General features: G+C 39.5%; 1 long non-coding RNA gene across 2 annotated transcripts in view; it reads left to right on the forward strand.

Annotated features, from left to right (window-relative positions):
- Nucleotides 1-2,395: 2,395 nt before the first annotated feature.
- The window catches only part of LOC102902047, a 43,628-nt gene continuing 18,237 nt past the window's right edge, over nucleotides 2,396-27,786 (forward strand). Inside the window, exons 1-2 of one of the 2 annotated variants that reach the window (XR_006601137.1) lie at nucleotides 2,396-2,466; nucleotides 24,216-24,288. This is a non-coding gene — a long non-coding RNA (uncharacterized LOC102902047). Of the gene's footprint in view, nucleotides 2,467-16,121; nucleotides 17,473-24,215; nucleotides 24,289-27,786 lie in introns of those variants that run through there. The other variant, XR_006601138.1, reaches the window with a different exon arrangement.

Here is a 27,786-nt window from a genome sequence, read left to right on the forward strand (position 1 = left end):
GCTTCTAGCCATGATGGAGTAATTGCCTTTTGAACATAAGCAACTAGAAAACTGAACAAAATGTAGGAAATAATTGTTTTCAAATATTGGACAAGAGCCAAAGATTGCAGTCCCTGAGAAAACGAAAACAAATGGGCCAAGACCTACAACTGCATAGACTTTCTGCTTGTAGATAGCCCCAAGACTGTGATTCTGAAAGGGGAAACCATACAGAGTGTGGCAATCCCATGAAGTGAAGTAGATACAGATTGTAGTTCAAGAAGACCAAGATAATTCATAGTAACTATAAGAAGACCAAGGCAGAATACCTGAGAAAAGTGACTATACAAAAAGTGCTCAAGCAGCCTTTGTAGGAATACTCTTTAATATTTGTCTGAACATCAGTCTACACAGGAATATGGTGCAATTCCAGAAGTCTGGAAGAACAACTTCCAATAAAAGACCAGTTGTGAGTCAGCTATAAGACAAATCATAATCTAAGTTTACACAGGACTAGGAGCCATTTGAATTCCCCCAAGCCAGAGTAAAAAGACCTTGGCAAATACACATGAAAGTTAGTAGAAATCCTAGAAAGGCAACATTTTGAAGTGGGGCTGAGTTATATCTCAATTAAATGCTATTCTAAACTGCCTTAGAAGATCCTAAAAACATACCTCAAAAGGATCAACTATCTTCAAGAAAAATTCCAAAAGGAAAAGTCCAATACTCATTAAAGACATGCAATGAAGTCTAGCATCCAACAACTTACAATTTCCAATACCCAGAATTCAGCACAAAAGTAACAGACATGCAGAATGAGGAAAATGTGAATGATAACCAAGAGAAAAATTAGTCACAAGACCAACTCAGAAATGACCATCTATGGGATTAGCAGACAAGAATATTAATACATCCATTAGAAATATGCTGCATATACTCAAAGATGAAGAAAGAGCCTGAAAATGATGAGATGAGAAATGGAAGATTTAAGAAGGACTCAACTCAAGCTTCTAGAGTTAAAAATAAAGTATCCAAAATTAACACACTGGTTGGCTATAATAACAAATTAGATACTAGAGAAGAAAAGGGCAGTGAACATAATGACATAGAAAAAAACTATCATTAACTAACTTGAATATAAATTTTAAAAAAGGGGGCATCTGGCTGGCTCAGTCAGTTAAGCATCCAACTTCAGCTCAGGTCTTGATCTCATAGTCTGTGAGTTCTAGCCCCACGTCTGTGCTGACAGCTCAGAGCCTGGAGCCTGCTTCAGATTCTGCTCTCCTCCGCACTCGCTCTCTCTCTCTCTCTCTCTCTCTCTCTCTGCCCCTCCCCCACTCACGCTCTGTTTCTCTCTCTCTTTCAAAAATAAATAAACATTTAAAATTTTTTAAATAAAAAAAACTGTCAAAAAATCCACATTGAAGCACAGTGAGAAAAGATTGGAAAACCAAAGCATCGCTAGCTATGGAATAATATCTAGTGGTGTACTATGTGTGCATTTGAAGTATCAGAAAGAAAGGGATCAAAAAATATTTGAAGAGGTAAAAGTAAAAAATGTCCAATTTTTCATGCCTGTTAGGATGAATTATCTTTTTTTTTTTCCGAAAGGAAACTAAGTGTTGGTGAGGATGTGGAAAAATTGGGACACTTGTGTTTTGCTGGAGGGAATGTAAAATGCTGCTGCAGCTGTGGAAAAACAGTTTGGTGATTCCTCAAAAAGTTAAACAGAATTGTCACATGATATAGCAATTCCACTTCTCAGTATATCCCCCAAGGAATTGAAAGCTGAGATTTAAGCAGATACTGTATACTGCTGTTCCTAGAAGCATTATTCAAAAAACCAAAAGATAGAAACAACCCAAATGTCAATCAGTAAATGAATGGATAACTGACATGTAGTATATGCATATGATGGGATATTATTCATCTTTTCAAAGCGATGAAATTTTGAAATATGCTAAAATATGGATTAGCCTTGAAAACATTATGCTAAGTGAAATAAACCAGATTTAAGAAGAAAATATTGTATGGTTCCACAAATCATATTAATGACATACTCAAAATAGGTAAATTCATAGGGACAGAAAAGGTTATCAGGGCCTGGGGGGAGGGAGAATGCAGAGTTATTGCTTGATGTGTTTAGAGGTTCACTTTGGGATGATGAAAATTTTTTGGAGTGTTGATGGTTGCACAGTGTTGTGAATGTACTTAATACCCCTGAACAATCCACTTAAAAACAGTTAAAATGGTAAATTTATGTATGTATATTTTACCAAATAAATTTGTTTTAAGTTACTCACCAGTGTTCAAGGACAAAGTCTGCTTTATTTGCAGTACAGATCATTTGATGATGGTGACAGAAATCAAAGAGTTAAATGGAATTCAGGAATCTAGAATTTCAAGGAATCTAGAACTCTAGGCACACTTTGCAGGTATCCAAGATGGCCACTGCAAGAGAAGAATATTTTCCCCGTCAGAACTTGAGTGAGTGATCACATTGCCCACCTGGGAAATGGATTTCTTCCCCTCCAGTGGATTTATTTGTTCAGGTTCTTTTTAACCAGAGGGGTCAAGGCCAGAGATGAGGAAGAGTGTAGCTGCCTACCAGAGGGAGCGGTGTCCTTCTGTTTTTCAGTAATTTACTGTAAATTGATGCTGATACTTGTCAGAGTTTTATTTAGCTCTGTTCTTCTTCTCCTTCTGTTGGAATATCATTAGTTTTTCTTGGACTGTGGGATATGGTCCGTGACCTTCACACAGGCGCCAGCAGTACTGTCTGTAGTATTTCACAGTAAATGAATTCGTATAACGTCACTGACCTTACTTCTACACTGTTTGACTCTTGTATTTGAATTGGTCTAGGCTGCTGTTTTCCATTGTAGTTCAGGGAAACCAGAAACAAAAATTGCTTGAAATTGAATTTTTTTTGTATGTTTTTCTAATGAAACTCTGCGATGGCCTTGATTGTGTCTTTCCAAATCTCCTCCTATCTCACTTCTGTTTTCATACTGACATAGTTGTTTTTCATAGTCTGGAGCGCAGAAAAAACAGGGACTGTACTCTATGCTGCTCAGAACCCATATGGATTTCTGGGTTTTATTTTGGGCACTGTATTTGGAAGGCTATATTACCAAACTAGAGTGTGTCAGGGCAGAGCTAACAGGTTGGTCTGGGAGCAGTGTATTATGAACAATTAATCACGGAGAAAAGACACAGGGCAGACACAGCTATCTGCAAAAGCTGTATGGAAATTTAACTATGACCAGTGGGGGGACGTTAGAGGAAGGGACAGTTCAGCTATTATAAGATTAGATTAGAAATGTCCAGCATTTAAACTAGATTGTCTCATAAACAAGTGAATTCTCCTCCATAGGAGTCAGATAAAATCTCTCAGGAATATGCTTATAGAAGGGTTTCCCAAGAACAATAGCACGCCTGTGTAGAGTACTTATTTTATGACAAGTACTATTCTCAGTACATTTCCAATGTTACTAATTTAATCCTCACAATGGCCTTAGGAGAGAGACACTTCAGACCCATAGTATCTTGTCTGAAAGCCGTAAGACCAGATGTGTTCCCCTTTCTCTCCATCCTTGGCAACATTTGTTGTTTCTTGTGTTTTTGGTTTTAGCCATTCTCACAGGTGTGAGGTGATCTCTCATTGTAGTTTTGATTTGCATTTCCCTGATGATGAGTGATGTTGAGCATCTTTTTATGTGTCTGTTGGAGGCATATGAATTTTTACATTAAATGGAATAAATACCTTTACATGAATTAGGTTAGATTTCACTGCCAGATCAGTTCCGATCAGCCCTATCCACCAAATAAGGTTTGAAGTAGTTTTAGATTTATGGATTCTGAATTGTACACAAGGGAATCTGCACTCATTTTGCTAACGCTGGTTTGTAGATGAAGAAACTGAGGCATAGAGAGTAGATAACTTGCTTAGAGTCGTACAGCTTCCACAAACAGAAACCAAGTTCATTCATGCTGTTAACCACTATGTGTGTTGCCTCTCATCATGGTCTGGCTCCCTTCATTGAGGAGTTGGGGTAAATCCCCACAACTGTCTCTTTCAATCCGTGTCTTTGATTTCCTGACATCTGACTTCAACCTGCCACGGGCTCTCTCAAAGAGATACCAAGATCTGTTCCCAGAAGTAGGTTAAAAGGAGAGACATCTGGAAAAAAGAGACCTCTTCCTGTTCCAAGTATGTGGTATCTCACAGGAGGCATTTTAGTGTATTTGCTTTCCAACCACTCAGCAGAGCCAGCTGAAGATGGATTTTGTGTCATCGTGATTTGTCTTCAGTGACCTTTCCTTTTGTATCTTTTGCCTCCACCTATTACCCAGAACACCACCACATGAATCTTGATGGCTCAGGTTTGCCTCCTGTCCACCCACGTTCCAGAACTGATTTTCCCAGTAGAGTAGTTGATTCCTCTTAACCTTTCTTTCACCATCTAGAGATGTTTTGTGGAGTAGTGGAAAGAAAAACGGACTTGAACATGGAAATGCCTGAATTTAAATCCAGATGTGGAAATCTGGGCAAAACCACTTAACCTCATTCATTAATTTGTAAAATGGGATACATAATACTTAACCAGGGATTAATTTAGGTTTTATGGAGCCTGAAGTTGATACTATTGGGGAAAGCCCTTTTTAAAGAAAAGAATACAAACTTGTGAATACACATTAGGTGTATACAAGATGTGTATTTATTTAGAAATAATGCCCAAGGGTACATAAGGGGAAGTATGATGCATTGGAGGTTGGAAAGAAACAGTCGTCTTAACAAAAGGCCATTTACAAAAACCTAAGACGTATAAGCATATTGCTAGTGATCCTTCCCAGGGTTAGGAAACAGTTCATTCACTGAGAGGTCCTGAAGCTTAAGATTCATTAGTATCATGGTAAATTTGCTTTTGTATCAATCTTACTGACTTGTGAGAATCAAATAACAAAACTATATGGAAATATTGTTTTGTAATCACTAAACATTGTGCATTGTTTGTGGGGTTTTTTTAAGTTTATTTATTTTTGAGAGACAGAGAAAGTGCAAGCTGGGGAGGGACAGAGAAGGAGAGAGAGAGAATCCCAAGCACGCCCCACACTGTCGGCGTGGAGCCTGATACAGGGCTCGAACCCACAAATCGTGAGTTCATGACATGAGCCAAAGTCAGTCACTTAAATGACTGAGTCACCCAGGTGCCCCAACACTGTGCATTGTTAATCATTATTTTGATGCTCAGAGCCAAGCATAAATGATTATTCAATAAATGACAAAATGGAGGAAATTTGGTCTCACCAAGTATTATACGGGATTATTTTATTACCTTTCCCTAAGCCTTTAAAATATTTATCAGAATAATATATGCACACATTTTTACAAAAGAGTGAAGTGTTGATAAAAGATTTGCAACGAAAAATAGCTATCCCATGTCCCACCCTTTACATTTTCTAATTCCAGTCTCCAGAGTCAATACATTTCTTCCATACTGCTAAATAATATGTATTATATTGCTTACTTCGGATTTATCCATGTTGTATATTATCTAGTAACTATCTAATATAGTAGATAGGATTTCACTTCTTCCCATCCTTCCAATAGTACAATTTTCATAACTACCTTAATGTGAAATATTGTTTACAGCTGAACCAGAGTGAACTATGATTATATTTCTTTTCATATACATCTTTTGTATTTTCCTGGAGTTAATAATAGCACCATTTTTTGTTTCTTTGTTTAGTTCTTCATTGTTTATGTACTTGAGTTTTCCCATTCTGTACAATTGCATTTTATATATTTTTCACACAGTTAGATTTTCCCACACTGCAGAGAGCCCTGGGGCATCCCTCTGCTTCAGCATGCCTCTTTCTCTTCATACAACAGGACAGAACTTCAATGTGCTGTCACACTGGAAATTTCTTTCATCTCTCTCCTCTGTTAGATTTCCTATTTCCTGTATTCATCATCTTGTTCTTTCTTAGATTTAGTCCCTTTTTTTTGTGAATCTTATTCTCCAGTAGAAAGATATATGGGAGGTAATTAATTGAGACTCTGCATCTCTCCAAATGTCTATATCCTAGCCTTATAACTGACTAATTTAGTTGGATATAGGCTTCTAGATTTAAATCGTTTCATTCAGAATTTGGAAGACATTCCACTGACTTCTAACTTATGGAATCATTCTGAGAAGTTCTGCCATTCTAATTCTCAATCCTTTGGACCGGATGACTTTTTCTCTTTGGAGGTGATTCTATAATTCCACAGTACCATATGTGGTAGATTTAATTATTGCTCAAAAATATTCACTGTTCTCTTTCCCTGTCCCACTTATGTGGTTGGGGTATACTTCCCGGTGCTCTGATGCTAGGTTTGGCCATGTGACTTACTTTGGCTAATGGGATATTAGCAGCTAGCTATGTTACAAGCAGAGGCTTGAAAAGCATTTATGTGGTTGTGCTTGCTCTCTCATACTGTGCCATCAGAAGCGGCAGAACATGCTGATAACTAGCCTACTGGTTCACGGAGGATGAGTAATAAATAGAACAAAGCCAGTCAATTGGTCCTAGCCACGTTCAACCTAAACCAGCAGAGCAGGCCAGAGTCCAGCTGAGCTCTACCAACTCTCAGGTGACTCACAGATCAATGATAATAAATTACAATTATTTTTAAGGCACTGAGTTTTTGGATGTTTGTAATGTAGTATTTTGTGGCAATAGCTGTTGGTATCAAGAAATTGGTTCAAATTAGTATCAGAAATTGGTATAAGTGGTGAGTTATAGACACAAGAAGAACAAAACATAGGGACACTTGTTTGGAGACTGGTAATAGGAAGCTGGAAAGAAAAATATGATCTGTGTTATGTAGGGATGAACTGTTTTATAAATATTTGGTAACTTGAAAGTTATAATATGCATCTAAAAATATTTGGATTTCTGCCAAGAGCTCTCCAGAGAAAATGATGGAAGTATTTAGCTGTATATAATAGAACTATAAGAAAGAGACATTTCCATCATTCATATTTTTACTCCAGGATCTAACCCCACCGTACTAGAATTTTTTGCCCCCAAAAATATATGCAGGGAAGTGTTTTATCCCTTTGTTTGGGTTGATGGTGAGGATGAAATGCTCATTAAGTAGGTTTGGAACAAATCTCCTTATTTTCATCAGTTGCCTCACCCCAACTAGTGCCTTTAAACCTGAGCTTTTCAGGGGTTTTACAGCACAAAATCCATTTGCTTCTTGGTGATTTCATTTTCTGCAGGTGCAGGTCTTCAACCTTTCTCTTCTCTTCTAAGACTGGAAAGTTCCAGTTACTTTCTATCTTCATATAGTATGATTTACGAACAGAAGTGTCTACGAGTTTCATCAGTGCTGCACATGTGTTTCTATTTCATCTTACTTGTTGCTGAGAGGGGAGAGGAGAATAAAATGTCTTTTCTCTACCATCTTAAAACTGCAAGTCTTCCCAGGCTCTTTTCATGTGAAAAGAGCAAATGCCTAGTTCATAACTAACTTGTGTAGATTATTGCAGGAGAGTTTGGCCTATGAGGATTGGGAGAACCAACAATAGAGGTGTCCATAGATGCAGGTGGACAGGACGCCAAGAGCAGGAAAATGACTAAGCTGGGAAAAAGCACTTTTCCAAATGGTCTGTTCAAAGTGGAATGGGAGGCAGTGGTGCCTGGGTAGCTCAATTGGTTAAGCATCCAACTCTTGATTTCGGCACAAGTCATGGTCTCACGGTTTGTGAGATTGAGCCCTGAGTCTGGTTCTGCGCTGACGGCGCAGAGCCTGCTTGGGGTCCTCTCTCTCTCTCTCTCTCTCTCTCTCTCTCTGTCCCCCCCCCACCCAGATAAATAAATAAACTTAAAAAAATTTTTTTTTTAAAAATGGAATGGGAACTGGTAATTGGGTTGAGGGTGGACACAGTCCTATGTGGAAAAAAGAACAGGAAGAGATGTGCTAGTATTGATGGGCTGGCCAAGGCAGAGGCAGGGTTGAAACAGCTTATTTGAATTTCTGTCCAGTTCTCCTAGTGGCCCTGGAGGCCTACCTTGATGCCACTGCCCTAGGAAAGACTGTTTATTGGCTCTCAATGTCTTAACACAAAGGAAGAAACATAAGCGGTCAAAATACAGGGTCACAAAGTATCCTCCGTGTGCCCTACAGAAAAGGCCTTCTTACTGAAACTTCAAAGAGTCACGCTCTTTTTCTAGTTTTGAGCTCTACTTTGTCCCCACATTTTTCAGGTCTTGTCTAATTTGGGTGTTTTTCCTCTGTAGGAGTAAAATAGGATATGCTGGATGTGGGGTCATATGGCTAGAGATTGGTCATCATTAGAGCTAAGAGAAGACTTCAAAGTCTGAGAAGGCCAAGGGAGACACCAAATCTATAGATTAATAAGAACAAAGGCACAGAAACCCCAGAATTATTAAAAGTAACAATAGTTTCCCAGGTAGCAGGAAAGACTCCTTTCACTTCCCTAGCCCCTTAGACTTTGTGTATTGATAGGGACCAGATTTTTAAAACCACGAATCTGAACATCTAATATGACAAGTCCAAGGGCACTCCAGTCTGAAAATTTGAAACAGGTACGATCCTTGGAAATTTGGAGCCTAGGGGTGCCATCTCCTCAGCCCCTCTCATCCCGAAGTACCCAGTGATTTCTTGTCTCCATCTTTCCCTAACCCCTCATCCTCTGGCCCTGCCTTAATCCTGAATGGATTAAGTTAGTGGTTTCCTATGACAGGTGACACTTTACTCTTTTGCCACTCAGTTTTTTGCCCAATAGTTTATATATTTTGAGTAGAACAATTGTATGAGGATTACCTGCCTGAGAGCCCTTTCCAGAACAAATTGTTTCCAGAACAGATGTAAACAGGCTACTCTCATTCTAAAATCTATTGTGATGATTAACAAGATTTCCTTCTTTCCTATGAGTTTGTTTATCAAAGATTCTAGTGTGGAGTTTATTTAGAAAGGACACATTACTTTCTAGCTTCCACTTCTTGGCTGAGAGGAATAGCGACTTATGGTTTAGCAAATCCCTAATAGGAAAATCTTGTTTTCTCTTTTTAATTGATCTGTACTTCCAATTTTTCTACCTGTTTTTATTTCCCACAATCCAGACCCAGCTTTCCTTATTTGTCACATCCATTAGTCTACATGATTGTGTAAGTATAATTCCTGTTGGTTCTTTTAAACATTAACCGCAATAAAAAAAAAAAAAGTCTTAGTACTGTAGTCCTAGCAGAGAAAATTTTAACACTGACCAAGGAGATTTGTTTTTTATTTAGATACTTTGAACTGAATTTGGAAGGTCATAGGTAAAACTAACAATTTGCTACTTCAGGTTTGCAACAGAGGTAAAGAAATACCAGGTTATTAAGGAAAATGATTCCAACTCCCCTCTTAAAACCAAGTTGTTCCCAATAAGTCAACATCTGTCACAATCCGTGTAAAAGGACAGAACAAGCATACAACAGCACATTTGAAAACCCAGCTGCAAAACATTAAATCGGAACACAGAGGCCTTCGATTGCTGCTAACTTGGCTTTGGCTTAACTGTTGCCAAGTAAAACAGAGAACACCCTGCAGGGAGCCGTCATGGGCTGAGCCTCATTCTCTTCCCTTTTATTTCTCAGCCAGCTTATGTGAGTGAGGCCACTGCCTGCTGACCACATCTGCCCACTAACCTCTCAGCTGAGCCAAGTCCAAGTTGTTCTCCCTCAAAACTATGGTTTAAATAAAGGGTTGTTTCAATTCCACAGAATTACGATTTAAAGGATTGTTGTTTTAATCCACTGAATTTTGTTTTTTTTTTAATGCAATCGATACTGACCTAGTATACTCATCAATCTAAAAATCTTTGTCTTTTTTCAATTCTGAAAAAACTAATCACTCTTCAAATATTACCTCTTTCCCATTTTCTGTTCACCCCTTCGACAACTCTTACTGGATGTCCTTTCTGTCATTTATGATTCTGTCCTTTGTGATTCTTAAATTCTCATTCATTTTTCTTCCATTTTTATTTCTGCTGCACTCCAAGTCATTTCTTTAGTTCCAATTTGCTTTTTTCTATTCAGGTGTTAAATATCTCTATTTAGTTTTGACTTTCAATGGCTATCAGTTTCACTTATAAAAGAACTATTTGCACCTTTTCTAAATCTGTCTTTTTACATATTTTCCCATTTTTCATTAGATTTTCTATTTCCTTTAAAAAAAGTCTTGTAAGTCATTTAACACATTTATTTTACAGTCATCTGTAGATCTATTTTCTCTAGCATTGGGGGCATTAAATCTCCTGATCTAACCTAATTTTGTAATCCTACCTTCAAGATGCTTTTCTCTTGTGGTTTGTAATTTTGCTTAAGAGCTTATATTCAGCATGGACATTTTCTCCCTGGAGAAGAACTGTGTGCCTTGGGGGTTGTTAGATTGTCCCTTGACTGTGTTTGTAAGTTTGTTTCTGCTCAAGTCCTAGATATATCACCAGTTCTCAACCAGCTTTTATGTTTTTTTCTCAGCTTGATATTTCTATCTCACAGTGAAAATTCAGAACTCATGTCAATATATGGCACTGGCTTGGTTTCAAGTTTTTCTGGATGAACTTTTGTTTTCACTTATAGCCTGAGGACATAGGAATTTGTGTGACTTTGTTTTTGCCAACAGCATAGCACTTAGCAACTCAGATTTTGAAGAGTGCTCAATTCCAGTTGTCGTCTGCTCACACCAGACATCATATTAACTTGCAAGAGTATTAAAATCCCGGGAGCTCTTAGGGCCTAGAGTTGATCCCAACCCTGCACAGGCTACTGTGGTCTTAGCCCTTACTTACTGCCAGTCTGAGTTCCCTCTTTGGTTCTGTAATCAGAGTTCCTGTTCTCTCAGTTATATATAGAACTATTTTGTCCAGTGTTTCTCTGTGATAATAATAGTAGCTGAAGCAGAACTTTTTTGCGTCGTCTCAGTCCGCTGGATTGCCGGATGTTCTCCCTCCACACTCCTGAGGTACAATTTTATAATAATGAAAGGTAAAATTCACAACAAAGACATAACATTTGGGAATATGTATATGCTGAATCACAATGTATCAAAATATACAAAGCAAAAAATTTTGGAAACACAATAGTAATGGAGGTTTTAACCTGCTCCACTGAGACTAAGTCAAGAAAGTAAAAATTACACACAGAAGGATGCGAATAATGCTGTAAACAAGGTAGGTTTAATACATACATATCAAACTTAATAACCTAGAAGCAGTGAACATACTCTTTATGATGCTCAACATTAAATCCTCAAGAATTTAAATAGCAATGGATACAGTGAATGGCCCATGCTTGTTGCTAAAGGCATTTGCCCCACCTGCTTCATGGAAGGTCATCTGCTTCAGATTCCTATTGTATCCAAGTCAGATTTAAACTTGTCAGCCACCAGAGTGTCCTCTGAATCATCTCCAACTCTGCAGGATGCATCACAGAGCTGCTTTGTTAAGCTGCTGTCTGGGGACAGGGTCATATCCAACTTTGGCTATTTTTGTGCAGTCCATAGACCCTTGAAGCCGGACATTTGCCTTAACAACATTTGACTCCTAGAAAACCTATGTGTATGTCTACTTGGTGGTCACTACCCAGTAACTCCTACTGCCAATCCCGTGCGACTTGTTTTAAAAACCTTGCAGCTTCTTGCAATATTGCTTATAAGTATGAAAATTTGAAAACAACTGAAATGCCTGTCAGAGAGGAAATGGGTAAATAAAATGTGATTTATTCACTTTATATTGTGATAGGAATTATCACAATACCCATAGTGTATTGTGATATTAATTACAATATTGTATTATGATATGAATTATTGTAACGTTATTTGAAGGAATGGATTGTACCTAACTATAACATAATATATCCATATGTAAAATATCTCTATCTCTACATGATGTCGACTTGTAAGAAAAAAGAAATTTGTGGAATAAAATATACATGTTGTCATCTATGTAAATTTTTAAATGTTTATTTTGAGAGACACCGTGAGTGGGGAGGGGTAGAGAGGGGAGAGAAAGAATCTCAAGCAGGCTCTTAACTGTCAGCATAGAGCCCAATTCGGGGCTCAAACCCACGAACTGTGAGATCATGACCTGAGCCGAAATCAAGAGCAGGACGCTTAACTGACTAAGCCACCCAGGCACCTCCATTTATGTAAATTTTAAAGTACACAGAAATAATATATATTGCTTGAGAATACATATGTATGCATATGAAGTTATTAAAAATGAACTGTTTGGGATACACATTGAATTCCTGATAGTTGCTTCAAAGGATTGGGGTGAAGAAATGGAACTGTGGTTAGGGACATCACTATAATCTGTTTTATTTAATTTCTTTTATATAAACAACACTTGAGGCAAATATGATAAACAAAAAATTTCAGTTCTGAAGTGAAAAATATATATGTGCATATAGATTAGGCTCTTTGCATTTTTCCCTTTCTTACAATTTTACTGAGATATAATTGCTGTACAATAAACTACATATATTTAAAGTGTACAGTGTGATAAATTTTGACAGGTATTTACCCATGAAACCTTTACCACAGTCAAGACAACGCATAAGTTTCCTTAAGCCCCTTTGTTACCCATTTCTCCCTCTTCCCTTGAACTTGAGTAACCATTGATTTGCTTTCTATCACTATAGATTTGTTTGCTTTTTCTAGAATTTTATACAAATGGAATCCTACAGTATGTAAATTTTTTAAGAGGGGGTCTGGTTGCTTTCACTAACTTTCTCAAAAGGATGGCAATTTCTCAAAAACATTTTTTTTTAATCTTGTAACTGCTGAAAAACAATCTGGAGCATTTGATCTGTGATTCAGAAATGGAGGAAGGAGAGAATCTGTGGAAAGCAGGTAACATTTAGAATAGACTCCCAAGTAAGGCAGAGCAAGCATATCTACCATAATGGCTTCTATATTCACTAAAATCTTCCCTTACATTACCTGTGTTTTTCATTTCCTGACACTGCACAAATGAGAATCTTGTGGATAACTAAGATACCCGTTTATTTTTTTTTTGTTTACTTTTATTTAATTTAGAGAAAGAGCAGGCACAAGTGGGAGAGAGGCAGGAAGAGGGGGGAGAAATAGAGAGAGAGGGAGAGAGAATCCCAAGCAGGTGCCACACTGTCAGTGTAGAACCTGACACAGGGCGGGGCTCGAACCCATGAACCGTGAGATCATGACCCGATCTTAAACCAAGAGCCGGACACTTAACCAACTGAGCCACCCAGGTGCCCATAAGCTATCCATTTAAAACCAGAGACATTATTGAGAACTCATTCATGGCAATTGGTTCAATGAGATGCCTGTCATCCTAACACCTACCTGAGTTTAGCTTCACTAGAAGAATGGATGCTTGTGTTGTGGGAGAGGGGAACTAGGATTGTGTTGAAGCAGGGAGAATTGGGGGATGTGGGGAGATCTAGGCAGCACCATAGGAGACTTTGGGTAACACTAGGATATTGGGAACAGGATACTGGGATAAGGACCCAAAGAGGTGGGAGAAGGCCAGAAAAGAAGGAAGGAAATACCCAAAATTAAGAGTCTCCCATTTCAAATTTTCCCAAACAGCAGCCTCTGATGAGAAACCGAGGAAGAAATTCCCATTGTATCTACCTGTGTCTCTTATTCTTAAGATTAGGGAATTCTTGTTATGTAAATTCAGCCTGATGTCAGTATTGCTCTGTGAATTAAATTGGCTTTTGTTAGCATAAGAGACTGTTAAAAACTGAGAACAAACTGAGGGTTGATGGGGGGTGGGAGGGAGGGGAGGGTGGGTGATGGGTATTGAGGAGGGCACCTTTTGGGATGAGCACTGGGTGTTGTATGGAAACCAATTTGACAATAAATTTCATATATTAAAAAAAATAAAAATAAATAAAAATAAATAAATTGGCTTTTGTTGCCTGGGCTGGGAGCTCAAGTAAGTACCAGATATAACATTGTTTCTGTGGAAAACTGTGTCCAGATATCTGATCTACAAAGAAAGTTTAGAAACATAACTTATATATGCCAAGCAGGGAGTCCTTAGGGATATAAATCTTAGTAACAATGAGCTATGCTATAATGGAAATATTTTCACAGATATAATTCTTAATCTATAGCCAATATCAGTCATTAAAACATACTGTTCAGTCCTGGGGCCCATAAGTGGAGGATGTTACAGAGACATTGGAAAGGAGCCAGGGGAGACAAAGTAAATGTTGAAAGGTTTTGAAAAATAGCCCTTCAGGGAAGAGTCTACATTAGTTCAGAGAAGAGAGGTGTGAGTAGACTGAATATAAGTCTTGAAACTATAAAGAGATATTACATTATTGACACCAAGTCTTTTTTTTTTTTCCCCTCTGTGTCCCCACAGAGCAGTATGAGAGAAAATGAATTTAAACTACAGCAGAAGGGATTTAGGCTAGTCAGATGTCCCCAACCTGAAGATCAGAACCCATTCTTGGGTTGCCAAGCTTCAATCTCACAAGGGAGGCTGTCATTCTTGAGGGGTTTTTTGAGCTCTCTGGTCACTGGCAGGCAAAGCTCACCCAGACCTGGCCATCTGCCTTCTGTTGTTGGCATATACTATCATTTGGGAAACTGAGGAGTTCTGCCCAACTACAGCAAATGCTTCAGGGCTACAAAGCGGGTAAAGTAAGGCAAGTGTGAACTTGCCTCATGTGGGGAAAATCCAGACAGGAGAAATCTCAGCTTTCTGTTCATCATTTGACAAAGCTGCTCCAAAGAGCACTGAACCGTGGTTGTGGTATGTATCAGGAAGGTGGTGGCAGCCCCCCACCCCGGAACCCCAACATGTGGGACAGGTGGGTCATTCCCAGGGAGTGGATGCAGTTCTTACAGTCAGTGCATTTTCGGGGGATGTTGACAAACCAGAAATGCCTCCAGAGGAAAGTAACTGGAACAGAAACTGGAAAGTGGGTCAAAGGAAGAACAGTTGAAGGAACTAGGGTGTTGGCTTGGAGAAGATAAGCGTTTTAAAGGCAGTGGGGGAGGGTGCGGTGACAGGAGGCTGTTTTCCAATATTTGGAAGGCTGTCAGGTGGAAGATAGGCTGCTGTGCAGCTCCAGAGGGCAAACGCAGAGCCAGTGAGTACAGGTTGCAGGGATAGAGCGGCGGGCTGAAAAGAAGGAAGCATTGTGTCATCATTAGAGATACTCAGAGCGGATTGCGGCGCCTAGTGACGCAGGGAGTGTTTGTGGAAAGGGTGAATGAATAGCTCACCAGAACCTTGGCGGAAGACATTTCTGGGCCTGTTGTTGTTATTGTTGTTGTTGGGTCTCGCTAATCAAATGAAACTTGTTGGAGAGCGAGATGCCCCTAGCAGCAAGCATCTTTTTCCTGGTGCTCAGGGAAGGCGGGCTTTGCTGTTTGAGCCGCTAGAGGGAGTCAGGACAGCGGCATTGCAGAGCCGCCCTCCCCGCTCTGGGGTTGAACAGCGACTGGTACCGGGTTCTGACTCATGTCTCCATCCCGCTGCTTTCCAGGTCTCCTCCACGAATCTTTCTGGAGCTCCACCATCTGATTAAATTCTTTAGTGCTTCAGGGGACCTCTGTACATCAAGAGGAACAGTTGGGCTGCTATCTGTACCTTGTTTCATCCTTAATATTTTAATTATATAAGTAGATTAAGCAGTATTTCTCTAAAAATTCAAATTCTTATAAAACTAAAGCTTGTAAATTTGACAGTGCATTTCCCAGACATTTTACCTTTAATTTCCAAACTAATTAAATTCTCCTAAAATCATGCATATCCTATATCTGAATATTTTAAAGATGACAAATGCCTTAAAAAGCAGAAACACATGGGGCACCTGGGTGGCTCAGTTGGTTAAGCATCTGACTCTTGATTTCAGCTCAGGTCATGATGTCGTGGTTGGTGGCCTCTAGCCCCACGTTAGGCTCTTGGGATTCTCTCTCCCTCTCTCTTTGCCCCTACCCCACTTGTTCTCTCTAAAACAAACAAACAAACAAACAAACAAACAAACAAACAAACTTACAACAAAAAAAAAGCAGAAACACATGCAAGTGAAACATCACAAGGATTACAAAATTTACTATTATATTTAAACTTAAACTGTTATGAAGTACTTATATATTTAAACTTATTTCTTTTTTATCACTATACTTGCTCTCATAAGTATTCCTGGACTCTTACAGAGGATAGAGAGTATCTCTTTAAAATATGTATTTCTTTACTTTCCTGATGATGTAGTACCTTTGTCAGATTCTAAAGCAAATAATATCTCTTTTATCATCACTGAGTAGCTCAGGAAGGAGTTGATGGGTTTTGAAATTTCTTACAAACATACAGAAACTTCCCATGTATTTAAAATTCTAATAGATATAATCAATTAAACTTAGAAACACAAGGTTCTATTTTGAAAGTCCAGTGCTGCTGTAACAAATACGTAAACCATTAAGAGTGATTCTGGCACTGGTTACAGGCTGGAAGAATTTTTGAGGAGCATGATAGAGAAAGCCTAAGTTGCCTTGAATAGACTGTCAGCAGAAACTCAAACTTGGACTGTGCTGCCAGTGAGGGCTCAAAAGGGAATAAGAAACATGTCATTGGAAACTTCAGGAAGAGGCTTTCTTGTTGGGTGGTAACAGAAAATGTAGCAAAATTGTCTCCTGCAATTATGGGAAAAACAGAACAAGTATGTAATGAACTGGACTATCTAGCTAAGATTCTCAAGCAAAGTGTTGAAGGTACTTCTTGCTGCCCGTCATAAAATGCAAGGGAGAGAGAAAAATTGAGAGAAGAACTGTAAACAAAAAGGAACCAGGACTTGATGACTTTAAAAATTCTTAGTCTCTCTGAATGGCAAAAGATGTTAGAATTAGGAAATGGCTTTCAAGCTTGTGGCCTAGAGAAAAGCCTCGGCCTAGAGCAAAAGCCAGGTAGTGATTGTACAAGCTTTTATTAAAACCTCAGGAAGACCAGAGGATCACAAGAGTAGTCAGTCACAAAGGGTCCCCTCCAGAGATCAGGGGTATGCCCCATATAACTTGTCCAACATTAGGACCTTTCCAAGTGTGAGTTGTCCTTTAACCATCTCTGCATCCTTATCCTGGGTGAAGGAGAGCATGTCTCAAAAAGAACAGTAAATGTTGCTTTTGTGCAAGGGGAAATTGACAGGAGACTCACAATGTATTTGAGAAATTTATGTCAGCAAAAGCACCGCCAACTTAAACTGAATGGGACAGAAAGAATACACAATCAAAGGAGGCTATTAGATCTCCATAATTATACTGGCAGGACGCACCTGCAAGCACGTGCTACCTTTCATGAAAAAGGAAAGATGACTCTGACGGCAGAACCAAGAGCTATTAACCAAAGAGTGGATTATTCCCAGGCCTTGAAATCTAATCAAGGAGCTCTGGCAGGAATTCGCTAAGCTGAATTTCAACACTGCTTTGAACTGGTAACTCCTTAATTCCTTTTTACCTTCTATTCCTCCCCTTCCCTTTTATCTTTTTATTTTTTTAACGTTTATTCATCTTTTTTGAGACAGAGAGAGACAGAGCATGAATGGGGGAAGGTCAGAGAGAGAGGGAGACACAGAATCAGAAGCAGGCTCCAGGCTCTGAGCTGTCAGCACAGAGCCCAAAGTGGGGCTTGAACTCATGGACCGCGAGGTCATAACCTGAGCTGAAGTCGGACGCCCAACTGACTGAGCCACCCAAGTGCCCCTACCCTTCCCTTTTAAATGGAATGTCTGTAACTATTCTACTGTGTCTGTTCCTCCATTGTATGTTGAATGTGTTGGAAGCCAGATAGCTTGCCTTTAGTTTTGTAGCTATACTTAAGAGCCTCATCCATACCTGAACCTGATTTAGGTAATAAAATTCTAGACTTTAAGCACATGCTGTAATGGTATGGGATTCTTGAGGAATTTGGGAGGGAGTAAATGTATTTTTTTTATGTGGGAGGGACACAAATCATTGGGGAATCAGAGGGTGGACTGTGATGGATAGCCTTACATTTCCCACCTCTGGGTTTTGTTTTTTTTTTAACGTTTATTTATTTTTGAGAGACAGAGAGAGATAGAGCATGAGCAGGGCAGGGAGAGAGAGAGAGGGAGACACAGAATCTGAAGCAGGCTCCAGGCTCTGAGCTGTCAGCACAGAGCCCAGTGCAGGGCTCAAACCCACGAACCCAGAGATCATAACCTGAGCTGAAATCAGACAGTTAACTGACTGAGCCACCCAGGAGCCCCTCCTGGTTTAACCCTTGTGTGATCTCTCCTGGGGTGTTAATGGAACCTGTGACTTGCTTCTAACTAGTAGAATTTAGCAAAGAAGATGGGATGTGTGTGATTATTTGTACATGATTACAGTACTTAAGATTGTAATCCACCTTGCTAGAAGACCCTCTGTCCTTTGCTGACTTTGAAGGAGCATGCTGCCATGTTGCAAGTTGCCATATGGAGAGGGCCAGGCTGCAAAGACCTGAAGGCAGCTCCAAATGACAGTCATCAAGAAAATGAGGTTCTCTGGGGCACCTGGGTGGCTCAGTCGGTTAAGCAGCAGACTTCAGCTCAGGTCATGATCTCATGGTTTGTGAGTTCAAGCGCTGCATCAGGCTCTGTGCTGACAGCTCAGAGGCTGGAGTCTGCTTCACATTCTGTGTCTCCCTCTTCGCCCCTCTCCAGCTCATGCTCTGTCTCTCTCTGTCAAAAATAAATAAACATTAAAAAAAAAAAAAAAAGAAAAGGAGGGTCTCAATCTGACAACCTGCAAGAAACTAAGTGCTCTAATAGCTACATGAACTTGGAAGCAGATCCAACTCAAGTCAAACATTTGAAGTCTGTAGGCAGGTAGGTAGGAAGGTAAGATCACAAGCAGGCTTGTATCTCATGAACATAAGGAATACTGTTCCATCAGGACAGATTGAAATGTGTATTTGTTCTTGTTGCCTTTGACCTTGTTCACATGGCTATCCTGTAGAAACTGGGTTCCTTTGTCTAAACACATACATAGGAGTGGGGAAAATGGAAAGAGAATCCAAAGAAGTAGAGTAATTGCAAGCCCAGATGCTGCTTCACACCAATGAGATAAGTCAGCAGATCAGCAACAATATGTGTCAGCTCCAAAATGACTTATACAGGTACCAAAGTATAACATCATATAAACTTATGTAGTCTTACATATTTTTTAAATGTTTTATTTATTTTTGAGAGAGAGAGAGAGAGATTAGGGAAGCAGGGCAGAGAAGGGGGGAGACAGAGGATCCAAAGTAGACTCCATGCAGACAGCGGAGAGCTTGATGCGTTGAGAGAACTCACAAACCATGAGATCATGACCTATGCTGAAGTTGCACATTCAATGGACTGTGCCACCCAGGCATCCCTAGTCTTACATATTTTAAAACTATTAATAAAGTTAGTACACTTCTCTTATATTTTTAACCTTAAAATCACAAGTTCAGTTTGCACCTTCAAAAGTTCACCGTAGCTGCTGAGTGCTGTATTCTCTTGTGTGGTTGTACTACATTGTGTTTATCCATTTGTCAGTTAACAGATATTTGGGTTGTTTCCAGTTTTTTGACTGTTATGAATAATGCTGTTATAACTATTCACGTGCAAGTCTTGATGTAGACATATGTTTTTATTTCTCTTGGGTAGATTCCTAAGAGTGGAACCACTAGGTTGTATGATCAATGTATGTTTAACTTTTAAAGAAACTGTCAAACTATTTTCCAATGTGTCTGTAACATTTTACACCTATCAACAGTGTAGAAGTTTCCAGTTTTTTTCACATCCTCACCAATACTTGGTATTTCCTCTCTTACATCATAGCTCTTTCAGTAAAGTAGAATCTCATTGTAGTATTAATTTGCATTTCCCTACTGACTATTGATTTGATTAACTTTCCACATGCTTATTAGAAATCCGTATACCTTCTTTAGTGAAGTATCTATTCAAATCTTTTGCCCATTTAAAAATTCAGTTGTTGGGGTGCCTGGGTGGCGCAGTCGGTTAAGCGTCTGACTTCAGCCAGGTCACGATCTCGCGGTCCGGGAGTTCGAGCCCCGCGTCAGGCTCTGGGCTGATGGCTCAGAGCCTGGAGCCTGTTTCCGATTCTGTGTCTCCCTCTCTCTCTGCCCCTCCCCCGTTCATGCTCTGTCTCTCTCTGTGTCCCAAAAATAAATAAACGTTGAAAAAAAATTTTTTTTAAATAAAAATTCGGTTGTCTTCATGAAAAAGTGCTCAACATCACTCATCTCAGGGAAATACAAATTAAAACCACAATGAGATACCACCTCACACCAGTCAGAATGGCTAAAATAAACAACTCAGGCAACAACAGATGTTGGCAAGGATGCAGAGAAAGAGGATCTCTTTTGCACCGCTGGAAGGCAAACTGGTGCAGCCACTCTGGAAAATAGTATGGAGATTCCTCAAAAAATTAAAAATAGAACTACCCTATGACCCAGCAATTGCACTACTAGGTATTTATCCAAGGGATACAGGTGTGCTATTTCAAAGGGACACATGCACCCCAATGTTTATAGCAGTGCTATCAACAATTGTATGGAAAGAGCCCAAATATCCATAAACAGATGAATGGATAAAGAAGTTGTGGCATGTGTGTGCGTGCATGTATATATATAAAGCAAGGAAGGGGACAAAACATAATAGACTCATTAATACAGGGAACAAATTGAGAGTTGCTGGAGGGGTTGTGGGTGGGGGGATGGACTAAATGGGTAAGGAGCATTAGGGAGAACACTTGTTGGGATGAGCGCTGGGTGTTAGGCAATGAATCACTGGAATCTATTCCTGAAATCATTATAGCACTATATGCTAGCTAACTTGAACGTAAATTAGAAAATAAATAAGTAAATTTAAAAAAAAGAAAAGAAAAAACTTGGATTGTCTTACTACTGAGTTTAAGAGTTTTTTATTTCTTCTGTGTATGGTCCTTAATAATAAGGTCCATGATTCTGTATATTTTCTCCTAGTCTATAGTGTGTTTAAAAAATTTTTTTTCTTGAGGCACCTGGGTGGCTCAGTCAGTTGAGCTACTGACTTCGGCTCAGGTCATGATCTCACGGTTTGTGAGTTTGAGCCCCGCGTCGTGCTCTGTGCTAACAGCTCAGAGCCTGGAGCCTGCTTCTGATTCTGTGTCTCCCTCTCTCTCTGCCCCTCCCCCGCTCATGCTGTGCCCCTCTCTGTCTCAGAAATAAATAAACATATTAAAAAAATTTTTTTTTCTTAATGATATTTTAAAGTACAAATGTTTAATTTTGGTGAAGTCCAGTTTATCGTTTTTTAAGTGTCATGTTTTGGAGTTATATCTAAGAACTCTTTGCCCAGCCCAAAGTTACCAAGATTTTCTGGTGTGTTTTTTGCTAGAAGTTTTATAGTCTCAGTTCTCATCCACTGGACTCTATGTCTGTCTTTGCACCAATTCCACACTGTGTCAATTCATAGTATTATAGTAAATTTGAAATCAGGTAATATAAGTTTTCCATCTTTTTTTCAAAATTGTTTTGACTATACTATGCATTTCCATATAAATTTTAGGATCATTGTGTCAATTTCTGTTTAAAAAGCTATCGTGGGGGAGGGTGCCTGGCTGGCCCAGTCAGAAGAGCATGTAATGCTTGATTTTGGGATTGTGGATCCAAGCCCCACACTGGGTATAGAGATTACTAAAAAAAATGAACTTAAAAAAAAAGACAAAAAATAAAATAAAAAACTATTAGGATTTTGAGATTGTGTTGAATATATAGATTAATTTGGGAAGAGTTTCTATTTTGACAATATTGAGTCTTCCAATTCCATAAATAGGGACTATCTCTCCATTTATTTGAATCTTCATTAATTTCTCTTAGTCACATCTTATAATTTTTAGCATACAAGTCTTGTACTTCTTTTATTAAATTTATTTCTACATATTCTATTCTGCTTATGCTTTGTGAATAGAATTTTTTAATTTCATTTCTTGATTTGTCTTTGCTAATGTAGAAATAAAATTGATTTTCAAATATTGATCTTGTATCCTGCAACTTTGCTAAACTCATTTATTAATTCTGGTCATTTTGTGTGTGGATTCCTTGGGATTTCCTTTAAAAAATTTTTTTTTATGTTTTATTTATTTTTGAGAGCAAGAGAGACAGAGCACAAGTGGGAGAGGGGCAGAGAGAGAGGGAGACACAGAATCCAAAGCAGGCTCCAGGCTCTGAGCTGTCAGCACAGAGCCCAATGCGGGGCTCGAATTCACAGACCACGAGATCATGACCTGAGCCAGAGTTGGACATTTAACCGATTGAGCCACCCAGGCGCCGCAGGGATTTTCTTTTTTTTTTTTTTAATATTTTACTTTTTTTTATTTTTTATTTTAGAGAGAGAGAGAGAGCGAATGAAGGCAAGGGGAAGAGGGTGGAAAGAGAGAGAATCTTAAGCAGGCTCTATATTTATTGTGGGCCCCAACCGCATGACTGTGGGATCATGACCTGAGCTGAAATCAAGAGTCAGATGCTCAACTGACTGAGCCATCCAGGCACCTGTGTTCCTTGGGATTGTCTATGGACAGGATGATGTCATCTATGAATAGAAGCAGTTTTACTTCCTTTTTTTTTTTATCCTTAGTCTGCTTTTAGTGAACTATTGCATCTTCTGTTCTGCACCAGTCAGAACCTTTCTTGAATCATAATATTTATTCATGGCCATCACATGTTCCTTGGGGAAAAAAAAATCAAAAGATAAAATAACTATCACTGTAATCCCTACACTCAGACACAACTTTTGTGAATGTGTGGGCTGGATTCTCCCAGACATTTTTGTTAGAGGCTCTGTAGCACAGGTTATGATGTATTGAGCCACATCCTTCAACCCCCAGATTTCAACACAGCTGTGGCATGAACATTGCCATGGACTTTGCCAGTGTCCATACAAGATCATATCACAGTGTCTCTCACCTTTGCATTCTAGAAGCCTGGAAAGCCTGCTCAGCTACATGTAGACACAACCTATAATTTCAAGGCAGTTAATACCCCCTGGTTGGAGGCAGCCCTAAACCAATAAGAGCAGGATCTCATGGATAAATGGCCCAGCCTTTCCATCTTGCAGGGCATAGAATGGGACAATTCTAAGATGACTTCTGCATGGTTCCTCAGAGCTCCCTGTGGGATTGAACCCGTTTCCCAAACTGTAACCCACTCATTTATTGACTTTTCTCTCTTGCCCCTTTCCTTCACGTGTGTTTCCTAAGATAACATCCCCCCCCCCTAAATTTTCTGCACCCAAATCTTGTTTCAGGGTCTGCTTTCAGAGAAACCTAAACTAAGGCAGGTATCATGTGTGGTCCCTGGACAAACTGGGATATTTCCATGAATTGGTCGTCAGGACAGTGGGTATGCTACAGAGCCTCTAACAAAAATGTCTGGGAGAATCCAGCCCACACATTCACAAAAGTTGTGTCTGAGTGTAGGGATTACAGTGATAGTTATTTTATCTTTTGTTTTTTTTTTCCCCCAAGGAACATGTGATGGCCATGAATAAATATTATGATTCAAGAAAGGTTCTCACATAAAAATAATGAAACTAGCTGATGAAACTGTGAGAAAAGAAAACTTAACAGAAATAATCATAGTCATCTTTAAATACCTGGATACCATTCATGTGAAAAAGGAGACAAACATTAAATGAGCACCTTCTAGGTTATATACCAGATATTATGTAGTATGCTAATACATACATTAACTTATCCATCCTTACAACAACCCAGGGAGGTAATGACAATCTTCATTTTTCATATGAGGAAACTGACACACAGAGACTTAAAGGAATTTGCCCAAGGTCCATAGTATTGGACTGAGCAAGTATAGAAACTGAGTTTCAAATCCAAACCTATCTGTTCCCACACTTGTGTCTTCCTGCTCTCCTGGACATGTTGCAAAGAAGGGCAAGCCAGGGACAAACAGATAACATTTTAAGTTTGCATAATTGTGTTTCTATGAATGCATAGCATGGCAGAGATTGTTTAGAAGTTCACCGATGCTAGTTTTTCTTCCTTGATGCAGAGGAACACTTCATGTTCTAACTTCCTTTACAATTAGATTGGGGCCATGTAACAGGGTTCTAGCAAATTATAATGTGCAGATTAAATACACCTGATATTCTCTCAATTTCTCTCTTTTTCTCTTTCACTCTCTTAGCTGGCTGAAAGCAGAGAACCCAGGAGAGGATTCTGGGAAGGTCCTTGGGGATGGTAAAGCCACCAGATGGGAGGTAAGTGGATTCAAAGGGCATGGAGTAGAATAGAGCACTCTCTGTGTTGACTACATTGGACTGGGACATGAGCAATAAATGAACATACATTGGATTAAGCCATCAATGGGGGTTGTTATACAACTGGCATTCCCTAAGAAGTCATGAGCTTCCTGTCCCAGGATATACATGAACGGTGATTAAATGTTCAACTCTCAAGGCTGCTGTAAAAGATTCCTGTTGTAGCAAATGACCTATAAAACTAGTAGTTCACAAGGTGCCTGGGTAGCTCAGTCAGTCAAGCGTCCAACTCTTGATTTCAGCTCAGGTCATGACCTCACGATTTGTGGGACTGAGCCCTACATCAGGCTCTGTGCTGACAGCTCAGAGCCTGCTTGAGACTCTCTTTCTTTCTCTCTCTCTCTCTCTCTGCCTCTCCTCAGCTCACACTGTCTCTCAAAATAAATAAATAAACTTAAAAAAATGAAAGTTCACATTTACTGAGATATTATAGACCAGGCATGTACATGTATTCTCACATTTAAATCTACAATATGCTTTATCATACTCATTTTACACATGAGGAGAGTAAGGCACAGGCACAAAGAGCTTAGATAACTTGCCCAAGGTCACACAGGAAGCAAGAGGTAGAGCCAGAGTATGTCACTTTTTTAAAATTAAGTTTGTAATTTTAATTTCAAGATAATCAACATGCAGTATTATATTAGTTTCAGGTGTTCAGCCATTCTATACATTACTCAGTGTTCATCACAGAGTACTTCACTCTTTTTTTTTAAAGTTTATTTTTTTATTTTGAGAGAGAGCAGGAGAGAGAAAGTGTGTGTGTGTGCAGGGGAGGGGCAGAAAGAGAAGGAGGATAGAGAATCCCAAGTAGAGTCCACGCTGTCAGCACAGAGACCTATGCCGGGGCTCAATCCCCTGAACCTGTGAGGTCATGACCTGAGTTGAAATCCACATGCCCCCAGAGTACCTCACTCTTAACTACTACTTCTCATTGCCTCTACACTAGAAGCCTTGGAAACTGGATTTGTCCTCAAGGGATTTTTTTGTTCAGTTTTTGCTTTAAAATTTTAATCTATGCTTAAAACTTAAAAGATTTTACATAAAAATCATGCTTCCTGGTTTCTCTTGGAAATTCAGAAGATCTTGCAAAACTGACTTATAGATAATTATGACAACAAGCAGCTGGAGCTGAAGAGTGGTCCGTAAACTTTCCATCTAAAGCTGAGTTCTCCCCACATATAGAGCACAGTGTTGGGCATATGACAGGGACTCAACAAATATTTAGGAAATTAGTGAATAAAAGCAGAACCTGGATTCTCTTACCCTCTCCCTGTTTATTCAGCTCTCTCTTTTGTGACTGAGAACGGTTGAATCTGACTTTACTAAGTTAGAACACACGAGACTAATTTCCCTTTTGTTCTAAGCAGCCAGGACCCAGATTACAGGCACCTACAAACGTTGTGCCTGATTTGGGCTCATGTTGACATTTTCTATCAACTCAAAATGTTTGCTTCTATACAACTAGAGTTTGCTCTGAAGAACCAGCCAAAGCTGGGAGTAAATGGGTAGGCAGGTGCATTAGTTCTATCTCAGATTAGGTTGTGCACAATGGGCTCTTTGTAAAGTCCTTATAGAAGGGCAAGGACAGGCAGGCGTGCCCTGCTTCCAGCTTTGGAGACTCGCTCATAACAGTGCTCAAGATAGACAGGCACAGTTTTAATCTGCCTGGCTTAGACCGCTGGACTCACAGATGGGTGTGTAAGCCTCAAACAGGGGAAGCTTTTCTCTCAGGCTTGTTAGCAAAGCTCATTTGGAGGAGCCCAGGGCTGGGGCACGGCCTGGATCAGCAGCCATGACGCACGCAGTGTAAGCTTCAGAAGCTGGTTGATCCCTTTAGCAGAGCCCAAGCCTGCCCGTCCTCCCCTTCCAGACTTGGGACAGTGCTGCCTTTCTCCAGAGGGTTGGTGTGTTGGCATCAAGAAGGGAAGGGCAGTGCCAGGGCTCTTCCAGGTGGAAATCTCCTGTTTATTTGCCCGGAGGAAAAAAGGGGCCTCTCCTTAAGACTTCATTTCTGAGCTCCCTATTGTGGGAGCAAAGTGGATTGCTTACAGTAGCACTTCTCACGCACGAGATTTTGCCTCCTTGGGGCATTTGCAAAGCTTGGAGGCATTTTTAATGTTAACAACTGGTGTGTGTTAACACTGATGCGTCTAGTGGGCAGAGGCCAGGGATGCTGCTGAACATCCTACGATGCATATAAGACAGCCTCCACAACAAAGAATTTCCCATCCCCAAATGTCAATAGTACCAAGGTTGAAAAGCCCTGGCTTAGTAAAGGATGGCTTGTATTACATTTTTAAGCTTTAAAATTATAAAAAGCAATTTCTTAGCATTTTATTATTTTATAACCTGAAAAGTAAAATAAGGGCTATTTTAAACATAGAGAAATATTTTGGACTTACCAAATATCACCTTCTTTCATTATTTATAGTAACAATGTTGGCATACAGTAGGTACTCAATATTTGTACAATGAATGAATGAATGAATGAATGGCATACTGTAGTGCTGTCCCTTACTGAATTTGTTATAAAGTGGTTGCTTCCTTCTTTAAGGCAGTATACAGCTCTTTTCAGGGGAGAGAAACAGGTATTACATAGTTTATTTATTCATTCATTCATTTATTTTTCTGCTTCTGGCTTTAGCACATGGGCCTCTGACTCCGGCTACACTTTGTTTAATAAAATGTCAGATTTGCTGATAAGCTTGGCCTTCTCTCTTTTCTCAACCCTTGTGCTGTTATTTGGGTGGATTTGACTTGATACATTTCCAATCCATCTGTATGAAAACCATATTTGATATTGATATGGATTGTAGCCATAAAGCAGTATTTCACTGAGAAAGATATATTTTGTAATTGAACAATTAAATTGTTACATATATTCCTTGCACCAAAAGATCCTAAAGTTAAGAATTACAGTTATTCAGGGGCATGTAAGTGGCTCAGTCAGTTAAGCATCTGACTTTGGCTCAGGTCGTGATATCACAGTTCATGGGATCAGGCCCCACCTTGGGCTCTCTGCTGTCAGTGTGCAGCCCACTTTGGAGCCCCTAGGCGCCCTCTCTCTCTGACCCTCTCCTGCTCTCTCTTTCGCTCTCTGAAAAAATAAAGGTTAAAAAAAAAAAAAAAAGGAAAACCACATATCGTTCAAAACAGGAGTCCAAGCAGAACTTTGACTGATTTCTGATATTCCTTAGCATCCACCAAAATTGGTGATGGCCTCCGGGTCCTTTGCTTCTCTCATATAGTCAATTGTCTCCTTTTTTTTTTTTTTTTTTTTTTTTTTTTGTTTTATTTATTTTTGAGAGAGAGAGAGAAAGAGAGAGAGAGAGAGAGAAAGAGAGAGAGAGAGAGACAGTGTGAGCAGGGGAAGGACAGAGAGAGAGGGAGACATGGAATCCGAAGAGAGTCTCCAGGCTCTGAGCTGTCAGCACA

The sequence above is a fragment of the Felis catus genome, chromosome A1, assembly GCF_018350175.1.
Source record: "Felis catus isolate Fca126 chromosome A1, F.catus_Fca126_mat1.0, whole genome shotgun sequence".
Classification (NCBI taxonomy): Eukaryota; Metazoa; Chordata; class Mammalia; order Carnivora; family Felidae; genus Felis; species Felis catus.